Source organism: Eptatretus burgeri, chromosome 11 (assembly GCF_056783735.1).
Source record: "Eptatretus burgeri isolate ZD-2024b chromosome 11, Ebu_testis_v1, whole genome shotgun sequence".
Lineage (NCBI taxonomy): Eukaryota > Metazoa > Chordata > Myxini > Myxiniformes > Myxinidae > Eptatretus > Eptatretus burgeri.
In genome coordinates, this window is record NC_140971.1 from 86,021,812 (window position 1) to 86,044,265 (window position 22,454).

A 22,454-nucleotide genomic window follows, 5' to 3' on the forward strand; every position below is an offset into this window, starting at 1 on the left:
ACAACTTTGTTTTGGGAATATTCAGTTGGAGTCCGAGCGTTTATGCTTCGCACCATTGACGTGGGTAACCACCATTAAACAGCAGATAATTGGTGTGTGCGTTGAAACCCCTTACATCCCCAAAATGATCGGGAGAAGAGAAAGTCCTCCCTCGTGCTGCTTTGCAGTGAGTCCATTGGGACACCTTTGTCGACTGCCAGAGTGTGAAAATGTACCCAGACCCTCCCTGGGTTTTTAGCTCACCTGGACTATATTCAGGTGAGCTTATGCGATTGATCACTGTCCGTTGCTGAGTGAGTTCATCAGTCAGTCGTCAGTCTATCTGTATCACTTCAGACATCATCGCCTGAACCAAACACGATTTTTATAAAAGTTGGCCACAACCATCATGACCCGTAATGTACCAAAATGAATCGATCGCATCAAAATCTGCGATTATTAAAGGGTTCAATGGGGACGGGAGATGTTGTGCCACTCCAAAATAGGTATTTGCTCTCTTCTCCAAAACGACACACACAATTTTGATGAAACATGACGACAGCCTTCATTACCCATGATGTGCCAAAGTTTGTTCACAGCAGAAAAAAAAAATCAGGGCCTTCGAGGCTCTGCGGGGGGTTTGAGCCACAACATTTCTCGAGCATCAGAGAAAAAAAACAACCAAATATTAATTCATGCCAAACATGGTGGATCGAACCCACTACCTCAGTTGAAGAGTCCCATGCTTTTCCAAATGAGGAAGCCAATGAAATATCATCTCATTCTATTATGACAGCTTTTCACAAGATGTATATTGAATTTCATTTGGAAAACGTTGTTTCCACGTTGAAGTATTTAATTCATTTTGTCCTGTTCACGTTTTCATCTTGATTCCAATTCAAAAACATTAATTCCCTGGTGAGATGTGAGAACATAAAATAATGGAGGATGCGGGCATCGATCCCACTACCTCTCGCATGCTAAGCGAGCGCTCTACCATTTGAGCTAATCCCCCTGATGTGTCTGTTTGTTTTTCACACAATCTATGAAGGCAATCTTTATTATTGTGATTATTAATGCAAAGTTGTGCACGAAAATATTTTAAGTCAACTGTGTGTTGAATGATTGTTTGGCGGTGCACAATCTCAACCCGTGTGTTTGTGTAAAATTATCCTCATTTCACATTCTTTACATCACTCGAGCACAGACAATAGAGTCTTCTTCACTCGTGTCGACTGTGAGGAAAGATTTCTTGCTCAGTCTCAAAATTTCACCAGAATCACAGTAAAATACCCTCGCTGAGCAATGAAGTCTCTGACAAGAGGATCCGCTTCACAATATCCGGCCGATGTTTCTCACGCGGCGATTCCCGAGCGACCTTCGATTCCAACCACAATGAGTGGTTCTGCCTCGACCACTTTGACACTGACTTCGGCTGCAGGAGGTGCGGTCGGGACAAGGGGGGCCCTGAGGGAAGCTGTGGAGGTGGTGGTGCGAAGCTTCAGCAAACACACCCAGGGTTACGGACGTGGTGAGACACACCGACCTGTGGGCATGCCCTCTCAACAAAGTGACCAAGGGTCATGGCATACCTGCCAACCTTTTTTGAAGGAAAAGAAGTAGGCTGGCGTCGCACGCGTCCGTGGGGGGGGGGGGTCCGGGGGCATGCACCCCCGGAAATTTTTCAAAAACATGAAGCAAAATGGTGCAATATCCTGCATTTTGAGACCATAGTTAGCTGAAATATTTCAACATATTTTTAGAGTGAAAAAGAGAAAACTTAACATGGTTAAGTTGTTACATGGAACTCATTGTTACATGTATGTTACATGGAACTCACTGATCTTTATTTTTCTAAGACATCATGATCATCAGTCACGTTTACATAAATTACTGACTCTCCAAGCTCCACATGTACAGTATGTGCCCATATGTGGACACAAGAGTTTACATAAACTCACTGATACATCTTTATGAATGAAATGACTGGCCACTCTGATTTCATAACATATTTACAGTTTACCTTACGCGAAGACTTGATATACTTGAACTCTGTTGTCCAACTTGGTTTAAACTCGTTGACCCAGCGTGGTCGTGGTTTTTTCTTTTCTGGTGTTTGCATTGTTGTCGTGCACTGAAGCGATGAGTACTCTCTGTTAACTGCAGTCTTTGATCATGAATGGAAAATGGCGCGTTGTCTTGAAATGAATGCCCGCTGTTTCCTGTCGTCCCATTTGATTGGTCATGCTTAGTTTGGAAGCAATAACCAATCGCTAACGAGAGAAGAAATCAAGGTCAGGCACGAGTTTTGTCGAATGTCGAAGCAGCCGCGTGTAATACGATCTTGGCAGTGAGAAATGAACGCAAAACTGAAAAAAAACAACTATTTATCTTTTTCCAATAATAATTTCCAAATGCGGTATGTCTGACTAATAAAATCGGGATGCGTTGGGAGCTATAGAAAATCGGTAGGGTTGGCATTTATGTCATGTAGGCCATCATGATCACAATCATAGTGTTAATAATCCTCTTGATCGTGACGGGGTGTGATGATCGTTCTCGTGATGGTTTGTGTCATGCTTTGTGATGGTCAAGATGATTGTACTCATTGTCTCGTGTTGAAGATGTTGGTTGTCATTGATCTCATGATATTTGTGATATCTTGATAATGATGGCATCATTCGTTGGTGTCAGAGAATTCATTGTTGTCAGAGAGTGAGATTCGGACCTGCAGCGAAAACAAAGCGGTTTATTTTTTCACGCAAATTGTTGGAAAAAAATTTCAGTGAGAATATTTTAATCTGCCATGGAGAACGAACTGCTCTTGTGGAGAAAGAATGGGAATTATTACTGTTTTAATGTGACAGAGCAGTACCCACAGGTTGAGAGAACCGATGGAGCAGAACAACACTTGTGGTGTGACAGAGCCGAAGGGGCAGAGCAGGAATGGCAGGAAAACACCAAGAAGGAAAAGAAAGAGAGGCAGAGAGGGAAAGAAGAGAGGCAGGGATGAATATCGCAATGGAGACTGGAACGGCAGAGTGGAAAGCTGAAGAGGATCAAAAGAAGGCTGAGAAGCAGAAAAGGGTGGCGGAAGGAACAAGATGAGGGTGGAGCAGATGATGTTGGAAACACACAGCAACAGGTAGCATCCAGCAAAAGTCGGGAACGAGCCGGCGATTGTCACGGTCAATGTGTTCCCTCTGCTCAATGGTGCGAAGGAGGAGCTCACCCAAATAACAGAGGGCTGGGTCAGGATTCTTCCTGTTGGAGGTTACACATTTGGATGTGTGTGTTGTGAAATGGATTCCGCAATCCGACCACCTGAACCCGAAATGGAATACTCTTCAGAATAGACAAGGTGCAAAGAGAATGATTAGTGTCACATATTGGGTGTTGACGGGTTACTGCAATCACAGTGGGACTCAGAGAGGGTTCAGGAGGATTCGCAATAGGAATGTCGTGGCACAAAAGCCTCCTTCAAGAACTCCGAGGACTGGCACCATGGAGTTGGCATTGGTTGGGAATCCTGAGGAGGAGGCCACACTGCCCATCCATGAGATTTTGCAGGAGCACAAGTTTTGGAAAATTGGAGTATCAGGCCCAAAATCAAAGAGAGCACTTGCATGTGGAGCAGCAGGTAAATCGGTTGAAAGAATCACCTTGAATGGGTTTATGTGTAAGCAGGGGGACAACTTTGTTTTTGGAATATTCACCTGGAGTCCAAGCACTGCTGCTTCACACCATTGACGTGGGCAACTGCCTTTAAACAGCAGATATTTGGTGTGTGCGATGATACCACTCACATCCACAAAATGATTGGGAGAAGAGAGAGTCTTCTCTTCCTCTGCTTTGCGGTGAGTCCCTTGGGACACCTTTGCAAGCCCCCAGAGTCTAAACATGTACCCAGACCCTCCCTGGGTTTTTACCCACCTGGACTTTATTCAGGTGAGCTAATGCGATGGAGCACTCTCTGTTGGTGAGTGAGTGAATCAGTCAGTTGGTCAGTCAGTGTGTCATTATCACTTCAGACATCATCGCTTGAACCAAACACACAATTTTAAGAAAAGTTGGTCACAACCATCATGACCCATAATGTACCAAAATGAATCGACCACATCAAAATGTACGCTCATTAAAGGGTTCTATGAGGACGGCAGATGTTGTACCACCCCAAAGAGGTATTTGCTCTCTTCTCCAAAAGGAAACACACAATTTTGATGAAACTTGATGACAGCCTTCATTACCCATGATGTACCAAAGTTTGTTCACAGCAGAAAAAAAATATCAGGGTCTTCGGGGCTTTGCGGTGTTCGAGCCCCAAAATTTCTCGAGCATCAGAGAAAAATAAACAACCAAAAATTAATTTACTCCATATGTGGGGATCAAATCCACGATCTGAGGATTAATAGTCCCATGCTCTACAAACGAGGAAGCCAGGAAGATATTGCTTTGTTCCATTGTGACAGCTTTTCAAAAGATGTATATTGAATTTCATTGGGAAAACGAAAAGTTGACATGTTGAAGTATTTAATTCATTTTGTCATGTTCACGCGTTTTCATCTTGATTACATTTCAGAACTATGAATTACCTGGTGAAATGTGAGAACATAAAATAATGGAGGATGCGGGCATCGATCCCGCTTCCTCTCGCATGCTAAGCGAGCGCTCTACCATTTGAGCTAATCCCCCTGCTGTGGCTGCTTGGCTTTTCACACGATCTATGAAGGCAATCTTTATTGTTATGATTATTAATGCAAAGTTGTGCACCAAAAATATTTTCAGTCAACTGTGTGTCGAATGATTGTTTGGAGGTGCACAATCTTAACCCGTGTGTTTGTGTAAAATTATCCTTATTTTATATTCTTTACATCACTCGAGCACAGACAATAGACTCTTCTGCACATGTGTCGACTCTGAGGAAGGATTCCATTCTCAGTCTCAAAATTTAACCAGAACCACAGTAAAATACCCTCGCTGAGCAATGAAGACTGACACGATCATCCGCTTCACAATCTCCGGACAATATTTCTCAGGTGGCGAGTCCGGAGCGACCTTCGATTTCAACAGCAACGAGTGGTTGTGCCTCGACCACTTCGACACTGACTTCTGCTGCAGGAGGTGCGGTCGGGACAAGGGGGGTCCTGAGGGAAGCTGTGGAGGTGGTGGTGCGAATCTTCGGTAAAAACGCACCCAGGGCTACGGACGTTGTGAGACACACCTACCTGAGGGCTTGCCCTTTCAACAAAGTGACCAAGGGTCATGGAGGCCGTCATGATCACAATCTTAGTGTTAATATTCATCTTGATCGTGTCGGGGTGTGATGATCGTTCTCGTGATGGTTTGTGTCATGCTTTGTGATGGCCAAGGTGATTGTACTCATTGTCTTGTGTTGAAGATGTTGGTTGTCATTGATCTCATGATATTTGTGATATCTTGATAATGATGGCCTCATTCGTTGGTGTCAGACAATTCATTGTTGTCAGAGAGTGAGATTCGGACCTGCAGCGAAAACAAAGCGTTTTTTTTTTGATGCAAATTGTTCAAAAAAAATTTCAGTGAGAATATTTTAATCTGCCATGGAGAACGAACTGCTCTTCTGGAGAAAGAATGGGAATTATTACTGGTGTAATATGTCAGAGCAGGACCCACAGGATGAGAGAACCGATGGAGCAGAAAAACACTCGTGGCGTGACAGAGCCGATGGGGCAGAGAAGGAATGGCAGGAATGCACCAAGAAGGAAAAGAAAGAGAGGATGAGATTGAAAGAAGAGAGGCAGGGATGAAGATCGAAATGGAGACTGGAACAGCAGAGTGGAAACTCGAAGAGGATAAAAAGAAGGCTGAGAAGCAGAAAAGGGTGGCGGAAGGGACAAGATGAGGGTGGATCAGATTATATTGGAAACACACAGCAACAGGTAGCATCCAGCAAAAGTGGGGAACGAGCCCGCGATTGTCACGGTCGATGTGTTCCCTCGGCTCAATGTTGCGAAGGAGGAGCTCACCCAAATAACAGAGGGCTGGGTCAGGATTCTTCCTGTTTGAGGTTACATGTTTGGATGTGTGCGTTGTGAAATGGATTCTGCAATCCCACCACCTGAAACCAAAATGCAATACTCTTCAGAATAGACATGGTGCAAAGAGAATGATGAGTGTCACATATTGGGTAATGACGGATTACTGCAACCACAGTGGGAGTCAGAGAGGGTTCAGGAGGATTTGCAATAGGAATGTCGTGGCACAAAAGCCTCCTTCAAGAACTCCGAGCAGTCGCACCATGGAGTTGGCATTGGTTGGGAATCCTGAGGAGGGGGCCACACTGGCCATCCACGAGATGTTGCAGGAGCACAGGTTGAGGAAAATTGGAGTGCCAGGCCCAAAATCAAAGAGAGCACTTGCATGTGGAACAGCAGGTAAATCGGTTGAAAGAGTCACCTTTAAAGGGTTTATGTGTTAGCAGGGGGACAACTTTGTTTTTGGAATATTCAGTTGGAGTCCGAGCGCTTCTACTTCGCACCATTGACGTGAGCAACTGCCTTTAAACAGCAGATAATTGGTGTGTGCATTATGACCCCTTACAACCCCAAAATGATTGGGAGAGGGAGAGAGACTCCTCCCTTCCTCTGCTTTGCGGTGAGTTTATTGGGACACCTTTGTCAACCTCCAGAGGCTCAACATGTACCCAGACCCTCCCTGGGTTTTTAGCTCCTCTGGACTTTATTCAAGTGAACTTATGCGATTCAGCACTGTCCGTCGGTGAGTGAGTGAACCAGTCAGTCGGTCAGTCAGTCTGTCTGAATCACTTCAGACATCATCGCTTGAACCAAACACACGATTTTTATGAAAGTTGGCCACAACCATCATGACCCATAATGTACCAGAATGAATCGACCGCATCAAAATCTATGCTCATGAAAGGGTTCGATGGGGACGGGAGATGTTGTACCACCCCAAAATAGGTTTTTGCTCTCTTCTCCAAAACGACACACACAATTTTAATGAAACTTGACGACAGCCTTCATTATCCATGATGTACCAAAGTTTGTTCACAGTAGAAAAAAAAAATTAGGGACTTAGAGGCTCTGCGGAGGTTTGAGCCCCAAAATTTCTCGAGCATCAGAGACAAATAAACAACCAAAAATTAATTCACACCAAATTTGGGGGTCAAACCCACAACCTGAGGATTTCGAGTCCCATGCTTTTCCAATTGAAGTTGCCAGGAAGATATTGTTTCACTCTATTATGACAGCTTTTCAAAATATGTATATTGAATTTCATTCGGAAAACGAAAAGTTTACACGTTGAAGTATTTAATTCATTTTGTCATGTTCACACGTTTTCAACTTGATTCCATTTCAGAACTATTCATTCCCTGATGAGATATGAGAACATAAAATAATGGAGGATGCGGGCATCGATCCCGCTACCTCTCGCATGCTAAGCGAGTGCTCTACCATTTGAGCTAATCCCCCTGATGTGTCTGTTTGGCATTTCACACGATCTATGAAGGCAACCTTTATTATTATGATGATTAATGCAAAGTTGTGCACGAAAATATTTGAAGTCAACTGTGTGTCAATTGATTGTTTGGAGGTGCACAATCTTAACCCGTGTGTTTGTGTGAAATTATCCTCATATCACATTCTTTACATCACTCGAGCACAGACAATAGGCTCTTCTGCACTCGTGTCGACTGTGAGGAAAGATTCCTTGCTCAGTCTTAAGATTTAACCAAAATCACAGTAAAATACCCTCGCGAAAGGCCCAGTCACACCTTGACGTTTTTGTCAGCTTATGCCGATTTTTGCAAAAATTTGTGTAAAACGCTGGTACACGTCGAATACGTTATGGGTACGTTTTGTATATGTTGAGACCCCGCTGAAAAACACTGCCATAAGTGGTAGTACGCTGGCTTTAAACGTTGAACTTTTGGGTTTTCCTCAAATTTTTTCATGCTTGAAATTTTACGACGTATGCCGGCGTATGACTCACGTTCTGCTGCGCTGGCCATAAGTTGTAGGCACGTTATGCAATCGTTGACACACGTTGAAACACGTTACTTGTAAGTTACTCATCAGTCGAAACATGTGGAGGTAATGGTTAGCGTACCCGAAACTTATTTCTAACCTATGAGTAACGTTTTATGAGCACGCAACACGAACGTTGTTCACACTTTGCAACACGTTACTTGAAAGTACTACTACTACTACTACTACTACTACTACTACTACTAACACTACTACTACTACTACTACTACTACCAACATCGACATCACTAGATTCTCTCGAACTACTACTACTACTAATAACATCGACATCATTAAATTCTCTCGAACTACTTCTACTACTACTACTACCAACATCGACATGACTAAATTCTCTCGAACTACTACTACTACTACCATCGACATCACTAAATTGTCTCGAACTACTACTACTACCAACATCGACATCACTAAATTCCCTCGAACTACGACTACTACTACTACTAATAACATCGACATCACTAAATTCTCTCGAACTACTACTACTACTACTACTACTACTACCACTACTACTACTACTACTACTACTACTACTACTACTACTGCTACTGCCGATGCAAGTGACATTGACATCTACTCAACGTGGAGTCAGGAACACTGACGGGTTCCTCTTGTGAAGCCCATTTGTATATACCAATTCCCCTAAACGCTGCCAATACGCCAATATAGGGTAGCTGTAAGTTAGAAACACATTCAGTAAGTTCTGTGGTCATCCGGAAGACATAAATCAAATTCGTCTGCATACTCCAATGTGCGTTTGAGATACGTTACACATAGGTTCAAAGCACGCTACTCAAAGGTTCAAAGCACACTACTAATATGTTCAAAGCACGTTACTGATAGGTTAAAAATTAAGTTCCGGGTATGCTCAACATTACCTCGACGTGTTTCGACTTATGAGTAACTTACAAGTAACGTGTGGCCGACGTGTGTAAACGATTGCAGAGCGTGCCGAGAACTTACGCCAGCGTATGCGGAACTTGTGAGCCATACGTCGAGTACGTCGTAAGATTTTCAGCATGCTTGAAATTTCATGACGTACTAGACGCACCACGTAATATGACAGCGTACTTCATTGTTTTTCTTCGTGCTGCTAACGTATACTCAACTTACCCATACCGTATTCGACGTGTCCCAGCGTTTTAGACACATTTTTCATGGGTCGGCATACACTGGCTAAATCGTCAAGGTGTGACTGCGATGTCGACACTTCCAATTTTCAGGCGGTTATGATTTAAATCGGCGAGTGGCAGGTTTTTAACAGAGAACGCCAGGACTTCGTCGGCGATACGTGCAGCACACTATGACGAAGTTAAACTAATCGTTGGGCATAGTTTGTGAACACCGACAACAGGCGAAGCATTCGTTGGTGTAAGTTATCTTTAACACAACGAAACGTTCTGTGCCCGTTACTAATACGTTATGCATACGACCAACACGTGATGAAGACGACCAAAACTTAAAAAAAAAAACCTCAAAACTTCAGCGTATGCCAACGTTTTACGTGCGTTTTTATACGTTGCCATTCATGGCTAAAACGTCAAGGTGTGACTGGGCCTTAAGTAATGAAGACTCTGACAAGAGCATCCGCTTCAGGAGAGCCACCCGATGTTTCTCAGGCGGCGAGTCCGGAGCGACCTTCGATTTCAACCACAACGAGTGTGGTTCTGCCTCGAGCACTTCGACACTGACTTCGGCTGCAGGAGGTGCGGTCGGGACAAGGGGGGCCCTGAGGGAAGCTGTGGAGGTGGTGGTGCGAAGCTTCAGCAAACACACCCAGGGCGACGGACGTGGTGAGACACACTGACCTGTGGGCATGCCCTCTCAACAAAGTGACCAGGGCTCATGGCATACCTGCCAACCTTTTTTAAAGGAAAAGAGGTAGGCTGGCGTCGCATGCGTCCCTCGGGGGGTCCGGGGCATGCACCCCCGGAAATTTTTCAAAAACATGAAGCAAAATAGTGCAATATCCTGCATTTTGAGACCATAGTTAGCTGAAATATTTCAACATATTTTTTGAGTGAAAAATAGAAAACTTAACATGGTTAAGTTGTTACATGGAACTCATTGTTACATGTATGTTACATGGAACTCACTGATCTTTATTTTTCGAAGACATCATGATCATCAGTCACGTTTCCATAAATTACTGACTCTCCAAGCTCCACATGTACAGTATGTGCCCATATGTGGACACAAGAGTTTACATAAACTCACTGATACATCTTTATGAATGAAATGACTGGCCACTCTGATTTCATAACATATTTACAGTTTACCTTACGCGAAGACTTGATATACTTGAACTCTGTTGTCCAACTTGGCTTAAACTCGTTGACCCAGCGTGGGAGTGGTTTTTTCTTTTCTGGTGTTTGCATTGTTGTCGTGCACTGAAGCGATGAGTACTCTCTGTTAACTGCATTCTTTGATCATGAATGGAAAATGGCGCGTTGTCTTGAAATGAACGCCTGCTGTTTCCTGTCGTCCCATTTGATTGGTCATGCTTAAGGCCCGGTCACACCTTGACGTTTTAGCCAGCGATGGCAACGTGTTAAAATGTATGTAAAACGCTGGCTTACGTTGAACTTTTGATGTTTTTTTTAAAAGATTCGGACGTATTCATAGCGACTTGGTCTTATGTGTAACGCATTGGTAACTACACAGAACGTTTCGTTGTGTTATAGATAACTTATATCAACGAATGCTGAACCTGTTGTCGGCCTACACAACCGATGCCCAACGATAGTCTAACTTAGGCATAGCGCGTTGCACGCATCGCCGACGATGTCGTGACGTAGCCTATTAAAAGGCTGACGCACAACGATTCGAATCATAACTGCCGTAGAAATGGAAGGGTCAAAATCGCGGTCACACCTTGGCGATCTTGCCAGCGTATGCCGACGTAACAAAAAGTGTGTCTAAAACGTTGGGGCACGTCGAATACGGTATGGGTAAGTTTGGTATACGTGAGTACAACGCTAAATACGCTATCATAAGTCGTAGTAAGTAGAGTACGTCGTAAAATTTTGAACATGTTCAAAATTTTACGACGTACTCGGCGTATGACACACGTTCCGCATGCGATGGGGATAAGTTTTACACACGATATGTGGACGCTTACACACGTCCACAAAGGCTACTTATAAGCTACTCATAAGTCGAAACACGTCGCGGTAATGTCTTTTTTACGCGAAACTTATTTCTAACTTATGTTTGACGTGCTTTGAACCAATTCTTTACGTAGTCCCAACACACATCGACGTATGTAGACGTATTCCAATGACGTCTACCGGTCGACAAAAAAAAATAAATAAATGTGTTTCTAGCTTACAACTGCCATATAAAGACGTGTTCCCAGCGGTTTTGGGAATTGGTGTATAAAAATGGTGTTCATAAAAGGGGAACCCAACAGTGTTTTCGAGTCCTTTTTGAGTTGATGTCCATGTCAGCAGTAACAGTATCAGTATCAGTATCAGTGTTAGTATGAGTATTAGTAGTAGTTTGTTCATGTTGGCAGCAGTAGATGGGTGTGAGGGGGAGGGTGTGGGTTATGATGGATCGTCCTTGCGTCCGCGTGTCCACGGGTAGGTTCATAGGCTGCCACTCAACGATTTAAATGGCTGCATCTCCACGATTGAAAGTAGACGCTTGCGCTCAACAATTGGATTTTTTTTACACTCAACGACTTTGAAATGGTACCACTCAGCTCGTTTCATTGTTTACAATGAACGATTTAAATTGCTGTCACTCGCCTTTGTTTTTTTTTTTTTTTTTTTTTTTTGACGCTGGGGTTTGGAAATTTGAAGCGTTTCTTCTGAATGTGTTAAAACGCTCAAACTCGACTATTTTAAATAGACGCTGCCGATAGACAATTGGAATCATAGCCAAGCTCGACATTGAAGTGTGAACATCCTCGTCATGCCGAAGAAAAGTTTGAAGAATGCTGCAAATAAGTGTCCTGGCCGTGGCCGTGGACTCTGACGCAAGGACGATCCATTATACCGACGTCTTTCAGCCTATGAGTAACTTAAAAGTAACGTCTGTCGACGTGTGGCAACGATCGCGTCACGTGCCAACAACACATTTTCATAGGTTAGAAATAAGTTTCGGGTACGCTAAACATTACCTCGGCGTGTCTCAACTTATGATTAACTTACAAGTAGCATGTGTTGACGTCTGTCAACGATCGCAGACCGTGCCTACAACTTGTGGCCAGCGTAGCGGAACGTGTGAGTCATACGCCGCATACGTCGTGAAATTTCAAGCATGAAAAAATTTGAGGACAACCAAAAAGTACAACGTTTAAAGCCAACGTACAACGACTTATGGCAACGTACTACGACGTATGCCAGCGTGCTCTTAATGTTATCAAAACTTACCCATAACGTATTCAACGTTTGCCAGCGTTTTAGAAAAAAAATTCAAAAATCGGCATACGTTGGCTAAAACGTCAAGGTGTGACCGGGCCTTTAGTTTGGAAGCAATAACCAATCGCTAAAGAGATAAGAAATCAAGGTCAGGCACGAGTTTTGTCGAATGTCGAAGCAGCCGCGTGTAATACGATCTTGGCAGTGAGAAACGAACACAAAACTGAAAATAAACAACTATTTATTTTTTTCCAATAATAATTTCCAAATGCGGTATGTCTGACTTATAAAATCGGGATGCGTTGGGAGTTATAGAAAATCGGTAGGGTTGGCAGGTATGTCATGGAGGCCATCATGATCACAATCGTAGTGTTAATAATCCTCTTGACCGTGACGGGGTGTGATGATCGTTCTCGTGATGGTTTCTGTCATGCTTTGTGATGGCCAAGGTGATTGTACTCATGGTCTCGTGTTGAAGATGTTGGTTGTCATTGATCTCATGATATTTGTGATATATTGATAATGATGGCCTCATTCGTTGGTGTCAGAGAATTCATTGTTGTCAGAGAGTGAGATTCGGACCTGCAGCGAAAACAAATCGTTTTTTGTTTTGACACAAATTGTTCAAAAAATATTTCGGTGAGAATATTTTAATCTGCCATGGAGAATGAACTGCTCTTGTGGAGAAATAATGGGAATGATGACTGTTGTAATGTGACAGAGCAGTACCCACAGGATGAGAGAACCGATGGAGCAGAACAACACTAGTGGCGTGACAGAGCCCATGGGGCAGAGCAGGAATGGCAGGAAAACACCAAGAAGGAAAAGAAAGAGAGTCGGAGAGGGAAAGAAGAGAGGCAGGGATGAAGATCAAAATGGAGACTGGAGCGGCAGAGTGGAAAGCCGAAGAGGATGAAAAGAAGGCTGAGAAGCAGAAAAGGGTGGTGGAAGCAACAAGATGAGGGTGGAGCAAATGATATTGGAAACACACAGCAACAGGAAGCATCCAGCAAAAGTCAGGAACGAGCCGGCGATTGTCATGGTCGATGTGTTCCCTCGGCTCAATGGTGCGAAGGAGGAGCTCACCCAAATAACAGAGGGCTGGGTCAGGATTCTTCCTGTTGGAGGTTACACATTTGGATGTATGCTTTCTGAAATGGATACTGCAATCTGACCATCTGAATCCCAAATGGAATACTCTTCAGAATAGACACGGTGCAAAGAGAATGAGTGTCACATATTGGGTACTGACGGGTCACAGCAACCACAGTGGGAATCAGAGAGGGTTCAGGAGGATTCGCAAAAGGAATGTTGTGGCACAAAAGCCTCCTTCAAGAACGCCGAGGACTCGCACCATGGAGTTGGCATTGGTTGGGAATCATGGTGAGGAGGCCACACTTCCCATCCACGAGATTTTGCAGGAGCACAGGTTTTGGAAAATTGGAGTGCCATCTCAAAATCAAAGGGAGCACTTGCATGTGGAGCAGCAGGTAAATCGGTTGAAAAATCACCTTGAATGGTTTTATGTTTAAGCAGGGGGACAACTTTGTTTTGGGAATATTCAGCTGGAGTCCGAGCGATTCTGCTTCACACCTTTGACGTGGGCAACTGCCTTTAAACAGCAGATATTTGGTGTGTGCGATGATACCACTCACATCCACAAAATGATTGGGAGAAGAGAGAGTACTCTCTTCCTCTGCTTTGCGGTGAGTCCCTTGGGACAGCTTAGCAAATCCCCAGAGTCTCAACATGTACCCAGACCCTCCCTGGGTTTTTAGCCCACCTGGACTTTATTCAGGTGAGCGAATGCTATGGAGCACTTTTCGCCGGTGAGTGAGTGAATCAGTCAGTCGGTCAGTCAGTCTGTCTGAATCACTTCAGACATCATCGCTTGAACCAAACACACGATTTTAATGAAAGTTGGTCACAACCATCATGACCCATAATGTCCCAAAAGGAATCGACCACATCAAAATCTATGCTCATTCAAGGGTTCGATGGGGACGGCAGATGTTGTACCACCCCAAAATAGGTATTTGCTCTCTTCTCCAAAACGACACGCACTATTTTGATGTAACTTGACGACAGCCTTCATTACCCATGATGTACCAAAGTTTGTTCACAGCAGAAAAAAAAAATCAGGGTCTTAGGGGCTCTGTGGGGGGTTTGAGCCCCAAAATTTCTCGAGCATCAGAGAAAAATATACAACCAAAAATTAATTTACTCCAAATGTGGGAGTCAAACTCACAATCTGAGGATTAAGAGTCCCATGCTCTTCAAATGAGGTAGCCAAGAACATATTTTTTGTTCTGTTATGACAGCTTTTCAAAAGATGTATCTTGAATTTCATTCGGAAAAAGATAAGTTTACACGTTGAAGTATTTAATTCATTTTGTCATGTTCACACGTTTTGATCCAAATTCCATTTCAGAACGATGAATTCGCTGGTGAGATGTGAGAAAATAAAATAATGGAGGATGTGGGCATCGATCCCACTCCCTCTCGCATGCAAAGTGAGCGCTCTACCATTTGAGCTCATCCCCCTGATTTATGTGTTGGGCTTTTCACACCTTATATGAAGGCAATCTTTATTATTCTGGTTATTAATGCAAAGTTTGCACGAAAATATTTTTGGTCAACTTTGTGTCGAATGATTGTTTTGCGGTGCACAATCTTAACCCGTGTTTTTGTATAAAACTATCCTCATTTCACATTCTTTACATCACTCGAGCACAGACAATAGGCTCTTCTGCACTCGTGTTGACTATGAGGAAAGATTTCTTGCTCAGTCTCAAAATTTAACCAGAATCACAGGAAAATACCCTCGCTGAGCAATGAAGACTGATAAGGGCATCCGCTTCACGATCTCCGGACAATATTTCTCAGGCGGCGAGTCCGGAGCGACCTTCGATTTCAACCACAACGAGTGGTTGTGCCTCGATTTCCCTTCGACACTGACTTCGGCTGCAGGAGGTGAGGTCAGGACAAGGGGGGCCCTGAGGGAAGCTGTGGAGGTGGTGGTGCGAAGCTTCGGCAAACACAACCAGGGCGACGGACGTGGTGAGACACACCGACCTGTGGGCATGCCCTTTCAACAAAGTGACCAAGGGTCATGGAGGCCGTTATGAATGTAGTAGTGGTGTCAATAATCCTCTTGATCGTGTCGGGGTGTGATGATCGTTCTCGTGATGGTTTCTGTCATGCTTTGAGAAGGCCAAGGTGATTGTACTCATGGTCTCGTCTTCAAGATGTTGGTTGTCATTGATCTCATGATAATTGTGATATCTTGATAATGATGGCCTCATTCGTTGGTGTCAGACAATTCATTGTTGTCAGAGAGTGAGATTCGGACCTGCAGCGAAAACAAAGCGGTTTTTTTTTTAACGCAAATTGTTGGAAAAAAATTTCAGTGAGAATATTTTAATCTGCCATGGAGAACGAACTGCTCTTGTGGAGAAAGAATGGGAATTATTATTGTTTTAATGTGTCAGAGCAGCACCCACAGGATGAGAGAACCGAAGGAGCAGAACAACACTCGTGGCGTGACAGAGCCGAAGGGGCAGAGCAGGAATGGCAGGAAAACACCAAGAAGGAAAAGAAAGAGAGGCTGAGAGGGAAAGAAGAGAGGCAGGGATGAAGATCGAAATAGAGACTGGAACGGCAGAGTGGAAAGCCGAAGAGGATAAAAAAGAAGGTTGAGAAGCAGAAAAGGGTGATGGAAGGAACAAGATGAGGGTGGAGCAGATGATATTGGAAACACACAGCAACAGGTAGCATCCAGCAAAAGTCGGGAACGAGCCGGCAATTGTCACGGATGATGTGTTCCCTCTGGTCAATGGTGCGAAGGAGGAGCTCACCCAAATAACAGAGGGCTGAGTCAGGATTCTTCCTGTTGGAGGTTACATGTTTGGATGTGTGCGTTGTGAAATGGATTCCGCGATCCGACCAACTGAACCCGAAATTGAATTCTCTTCAGAATAGACAAGGTGCAAAGAGAATGATGAGTGTCACATATTGGGTACTGATGGGGAACTGCAACCACATTGGGAGCCAGAGAGGGTTCAGGAGGATTTGCAATTGGAATGTCATGGAACAAAACTCTCTTTCGAGAACTCAGAGGACTCGCACCATGGAGTTGGCATTGGTTGGGAATCCTGATGAGGGGGCCACACTGCCCATCCACGAGATTTTGCAGGTGCACAGGTTGAGGAAAATTGGAGTGCCAGGCACAAAATCAAAGAGAGCACTTGCATGTGGAGCAGCAGGTGAATCGGTTGAAAGAATCACCTTGAATGGGTTTATGTGTAAGCAGGGGGACAACTTGTTTTTGGAATATTCAGTTGGAGTCCGAGCATTTATGCTTCGCACCATTGACGTGGGTAATTGCCTTTAAACAGCAGATAATTGGTGTGTGCGTTGAAACCCCTTACATCCCCAAAATGATCGGGAGAAGAGAGAGTCGTCCCTCGTGATGCTTTGCGTTGAGTCCCTTGGGACACCTTTGTCGACTGCCAGAGTGTGAAAATGTACCCAGACCCTCCCTGGGTTTTTAGCTCACCTGGACTTTATTCAGATGAGCCTATGCGATTGATCACTGTCCGTCGCTGAGTGAGTAAATCAGTCAGTCTGTCTGAATCACTTCAGACATCATCGCTTGAACCAAACACACGATTTTTATGAAAGTTGGCCACAAACATCATGACCCATAATGTCCCAAAATGAATCCATCGCATCAAAATCTGCGATTAGTAAAGGGTTCGATGGGGACGGGAGATCTTGTACCCCCCAAAAGAGGTATTTGCTCTCTTCTCCAAAACGACACACAATTTTGAGGAAACATGACGACAGCCTTCATTACCCATGATGTACCAAAGTTTGTTCACAGCAGAAAAAAAATCAGGGTCTTAGGGGCTCTGTGGGGGGTTTGAGCCACAACATTTCTTGAGCATCAGAGAAAAAAGCAACCAAAGATTAATTCATACCAAACATGGGGGATCGAACCCACTACCCTCGGTTGAAGAGTCCCGTGTTTTTCCAAATGAGGAAGCCAAGGAGATTTTATCGCTTTCTCTTATGACAGGTTTTAACAAGATGTCTGCTGAATTTCATTTGGAAAACGTTAAGTTTACACCTTGAAGAATTTAATTCATTTTGTCATGTTCACGTTTTCATATTGATTCCAATTCAAAAACATTAATTACCTGGTTAGATGTGAGAACATAAAATAATGGAGGATGCGGGAATCGATCCCACTACCTCTCGCATGCTAACCAAGCGCTCTACCATTTGAGCTAATCCCCCTGATGTATCTGTTTGTTTTTCACACGATCTATGAAGGCAATCTTTATTATTATGATTATTAATGCAAAGTTGTGCACGAAAATATTTCAAGTCAACTGTGTGTCGAATGATTGTTTGGCGGTGCACAATCTCAACCCGTGTGTTTGTGTAAAATTATCCTCATTTCACATTCTTTACATCACTCGAGCACAGATAATCGACTCTTCTGCACTCGTGTCGACTGTGAGGAAAGATTTTTGCTCATTTTCAAAATTTAACCAGAATCAGAGTAAAATGCCCTCGCTGAGCAATGAAGACTCTGACAAGAGCATCCGCTTCAGGATCTCCGGCCAATGTTTCTCAGGCGGCGAGTCCGGAGCGACCTTCCATTTGAACCACAACGAGCAGTTCTGCCTCGACCACTTCGACACTGACTTCGGCTGCAGGAGGTGCGGTCGGGACAAGGGGGGCCCTGAGGGAAGCTGTGGAGGTGGTGGTGCGAAGCTTCAGCAAACACACCCAGGGCGACGGACGTGGTGAGACACACCGACCTGTGGGCATGCCCTTTCAACAAAGTGACCAGGGCTCATGGCATACCTGCCAACCTTTTTTGAAGGAAAAGCGGTAGGCTGGCGTCGCACGCGTCCCTCGGGAGGTCCGGGGGCATGCACCCCCGGAAATTTTTCAAAAACATGAAGCAAAATGGTGCAATATCCTGCATTTTGAGACCATAGTTAGCTGAAATATTTCAACATAATTTTTGAGTGAAAAATAGAAAACTTAACATGGTTAAGTTGTTACATGGAACTCATTGGTACATGTATGTTTCATGGAACTCACTGATCTTTATTTTTCTAAGACATCATGATCATCAGTCACGTTTACGAAAATTACTGACTCTCCAAGCTCCACATGTACAGTATGTGCCCATATGTGGACACAAGAGTTTACATAAACTCACTGATACATCTTTATGAATGAAATGACTGGCCACTCTGATTTCATAACATATTTACAGTTTACCTTACGCGAAGACTTGATATACTTGAACTCTGTTGTCCAACTTGGCTTAAACTCGTTGACCCAGCGTGGGAGTGGTTTTTTCTTTTCTGGTGTTTGCATTGTTGTCGTGCACTGAAGCGATGAGTACTCTCTGTTGACTGCAGTCTTTTATCATGAATGGAAAATGGCGTGTTGTCTTGAAATGAATGCCCGCTGTTTCATGTCGTCCCATTTGATTGGTCATGCTTAGTTTGGAAGCAATAACCAATCGCTAACGAGATAAGAAATCAAGGTCAGGCTCGAGTTTTGTCGAATGTCGAAGCAGCCGCGTGTAATACGATCTTGGCAGTGAGAAACGAACACAAAACTGAAAAAAATAACTATTTATTTTTTTCCAATAATAATTTCCAAATGTGATATATCTGACTAATAATATCGGGATGCGTTGGGAGCTATAGAAAATCAGTTTGGGTTGGGAGCTATAGAAAATCGGTAGGGTACCGCGCAAATCGGTAGGTTTGGCAGGTATGTCATGGAGGCCATCATGATCACAGTGGTGGTGGCAATAATCCTCTTGATCGTGCCAGGGTGTGATGATCGTTCTCGTGATGGGTTGTGTCATGCTTTGTGATTGCCAAGGTGATTGTACTCATCGTCTCGTGTTGAAGATGTTGGTTGTCATTGATCTCATGATATTTGTGATATCTTGATAATGATGGCATTATTCGTTGGTATCAGAGAATTCATTGTTGTCAGAGAGTGAGATTCGGACCTGCAGCGAAAACAAATCGTTTTTTGTTTTGACACAAATTGTTGAAAAAATATTTCGGTGAGAATATTTTAATCTGCCATGAAGAACGAACTGTGCTTGTGGAGAAATAATGGGAATGATGACTGTTGTAATGTGACAGAGCAGTACCCACAGGATGAGAGAACCGATGGAGCAGAAAAACACTCGTGGCGTGACAGAGCCGATGGGGCAGAGCAGGAATGGCAGGACAACACCAAGAAGGAAAAGAAAGAGAGTCTGAGAGGGAAAGAAGAGAGGCAGGGATGAAGATCAAAATGGAGACTGGAACAGCAGAGTGGAAACTCGAAGAGGATAAAAAAAAGGCTGAGAAGCAGAAAAGGGTGGCGGAAGGGACAAGATTAGGGTGGATCAGATTATATTGGAAACACACAGCAACAGGTAGCATCCAGCAAAAGTGGGGAACGAGCCCGCGATTGTCACGGTCGATGTGGTCCCTCGGCTCAATGTTGCGAAGGAGGAGCTCACCCAAATAACAGAGGGCTGGGTCAGGATTCTTCCTGTTTGAGGTTACATGTTTGTATGTGTGCGTTGTGAAATGGATTCTGCAATCCCACCACCTGAAACCAAAATGGAATACTCTTCAGAATAGACATGGTGCAAAGAGAATGATGAGTGTCACATATTGGGTAATGACGGGTTACTGCAACCACAGTGGGAGTCAGAGAGGGTTCAGGAGGATTTGCAATAGGAATGTCGTGGCACAAAAGCTTCCTTCAAGAACTCCGAGCACTCGCACCATGGAGTTGGCATTGGTTGGGAATCCTGAGGAGGGGGCCACACTGGCCATCCACGAGATGTTGCAGGAGCACAGGTTGAGGAAAATTGGAGTGCCATGCCCAAAATCAAAGAGAGCACTTGCATGTGGAACAGCAGGTAAATCGGTTGAAAGAGTCACCTTGAAAGGGTTTATGTGTAAGCAGGGGGACAACTTTGTTTTTGGAATATTCAGTTGGAGTCCGAGCGCTTCTACTTCGCACCATTGACGTGAGCAACTGCCTTTAAACAGCAGATAATTGGTGTGTGCATTAAGACCCCTTACAACCCCAAAACGATTGGGAGAGGGAGAGAGACTCCTCCCTTCCTCTGCTTTGCGGTGAGTTTCTTGGGACACCTTTGTCAACCTCCAGAGTCTCAACATGTACGCAGACCCTCCCTGGGTTTTTAGCTCATCTGGACTTTATTCAAGTGAACTTATGCGATTCAGCACTGTCCGTCGGTGAGTGAGTGAACCAGTCAGTCGGTCAGTCAGTCTGTCTGAATCACTTCAGACATCATCGCTTGAACCAAACACACGATTTTTGTGAAAGTTGGCCACAACCATCATGACCCATAATGTACCAGAATGAATCGACCGCATCAAAATCTATGCTCATGAAAGGGTTCGAAGGGGACGGGAGATGTTGTACCACCCCAAAATAGGTTTTTGCTCTCTTCTCCAAAACGACACCCACAATTTTGATGAAACTTGACGACAGCCTTCATTATCCATGATGTACCAAAGTTTGTTCACAGTAGAAAAAAAAATCAGGGACTTAGGGGCTCTGCGGGGGTTTGAGCCCCAAAATTTCTCGAGCATCAGAGACAAATAAACAACCAAAAATTAATTCACACCAAATTTGGGGGTCAAACCCACAACCTGAGGATTTCGAGTCCCATGCTTTTCCAATTGAGGTTGCCAGGAAGATATTGTTTCACTCTATTATGACAGCTTTTCAAAATATGTATATTGAATTTCATTCGGAAAACGAAAAGTTTACACGTTGAAGTATTTAATTCATTTTGTCATGTTCACACGTTTTCATCTTGATTCCATTTCAGAACTATTCATTCCCTGATGAGATTTGAGAACATAAAATAATGGAGGATGCGGGCATCGATCCCGCTACCGCTCGCATGCTAAGCAAGTGCTCTACCATGTGAGCTAATCCCCCTGATGTGTCTGTTTGGCATTTCACACGATCTATGAAGGCAACCTTTATTATTATGATGATTAAAGCAAAGTTGTGCACGAAAATATTTGAAGTCAACTGTGTGTCAATTGATTGTTTGGCGGTGCACAATCTTCACCCGTGTGTTTGTGTGAAATTATCCTTATTTTATATTCTTTACATCACTCGAGCACAGACAATAGGCTTTTCTGCACTCGTGTCAACTGTGAGGAAAGATTCCTTGCTCAGTCTTAAGATTTAACAGTCTTAGTCTTAAGTCTTAACAACCTGTGGGCATGCCCTTTCAACAAACTGACCAAGGGTCATGGAGGCCGTTATGAATGCAGTGGTGGTGTCAATAATCCTCTTGATCGTGTCGGGGTGTGATGATCGTTCTCGTGATGGTTTCTGTCATGCTTTGAGAAGGCCAAGGTGATTGTACTCATGGTCTCGTCTTCAAGATGTTGGTTGTCATTGATCTCATGATATTTGTGATATCTCGATGATGATGGTATCATTCGTTGGTGTCAGAGAATTCATTGTTGTCAGAGAGTGAGATACGGACCTGCAGCGAAAACAAAGCGGTTTAATTTTTTGACGCATAATTGTTGGAAAAAAATTTCAGTGAGAGCATTTTAAACCGCCATGGAGAATGAACTGCTCTTGTGGAGAAAGAATGGGAATTATTACTGTTTTAGTGTGACAGAGCAGTACCCACAGGATGAGAGAACTGATGGAGCAGAACAACACTCGTGGCGTGACAGAGCCCATGGGGCAGAGCAGGAATGGCAAGAAAACACCAAGAAGGAAAAGAAAGAGAGGCTGAGAGGGAAAGAAGAGAGGCAGGGATGAAGATCGAAATGGAGACTGGAGCGGCAGAGTGGAAAGCCGAAGAGGATGATGAGTGTCACATATTGGGTACTGACGGGTCACTGCAACCATAGTGGGAGACAGAGAGGGTTCAGGAGGATTCGCAAAAGGAATGTCGTGGCACAAAAGCCTCCTTCAAGAACTCCGAGGACTCGCACAATTGAGTTGGCAT

The 22,454-nt window shown here is 44.0% G+C and overlaps 3 non-coding genes across 3 annotated transcripts; all 3 read right to left on the reverse strand.

The window, feature by feature from the left end:
* Positions 1 to 921: 921 nt before the first annotated feature.
* Positions 922 to 994, reverse strand: TRNAA-AGC (transfer RNA alanine (anticodon AGC)). Its single transcript has one exon. It is a non-coding gene; the product is annotated as a tRNA-Ala (tRNA).
* Positions 995 to 4,598: 3,604 nt separating this feature from the next.
* On the reverse strand, positions 4,599 to 4,671 carry TRNAA-AGC (transfer RNA alanine (anticodon AGC)). The gene has a single exon. It is a non-coding gene; the product is annotated as a tRNA-Ala (tRNA).
* Positions 4,672 to 7,378: 2,707 nt separating this feature from the next.
* On the reverse strand, positions 7,379 to 7,451 carry TRNAA-AGC (transfer RNA alanine (anticodon AGC)). Its single transcript has one exon. It is a non-coding gene; the product is annotated as a tRNA-Ala (tRNA).
* Positions 7,452 to 22,454: the final 15,003 nt, after the last annotated feature.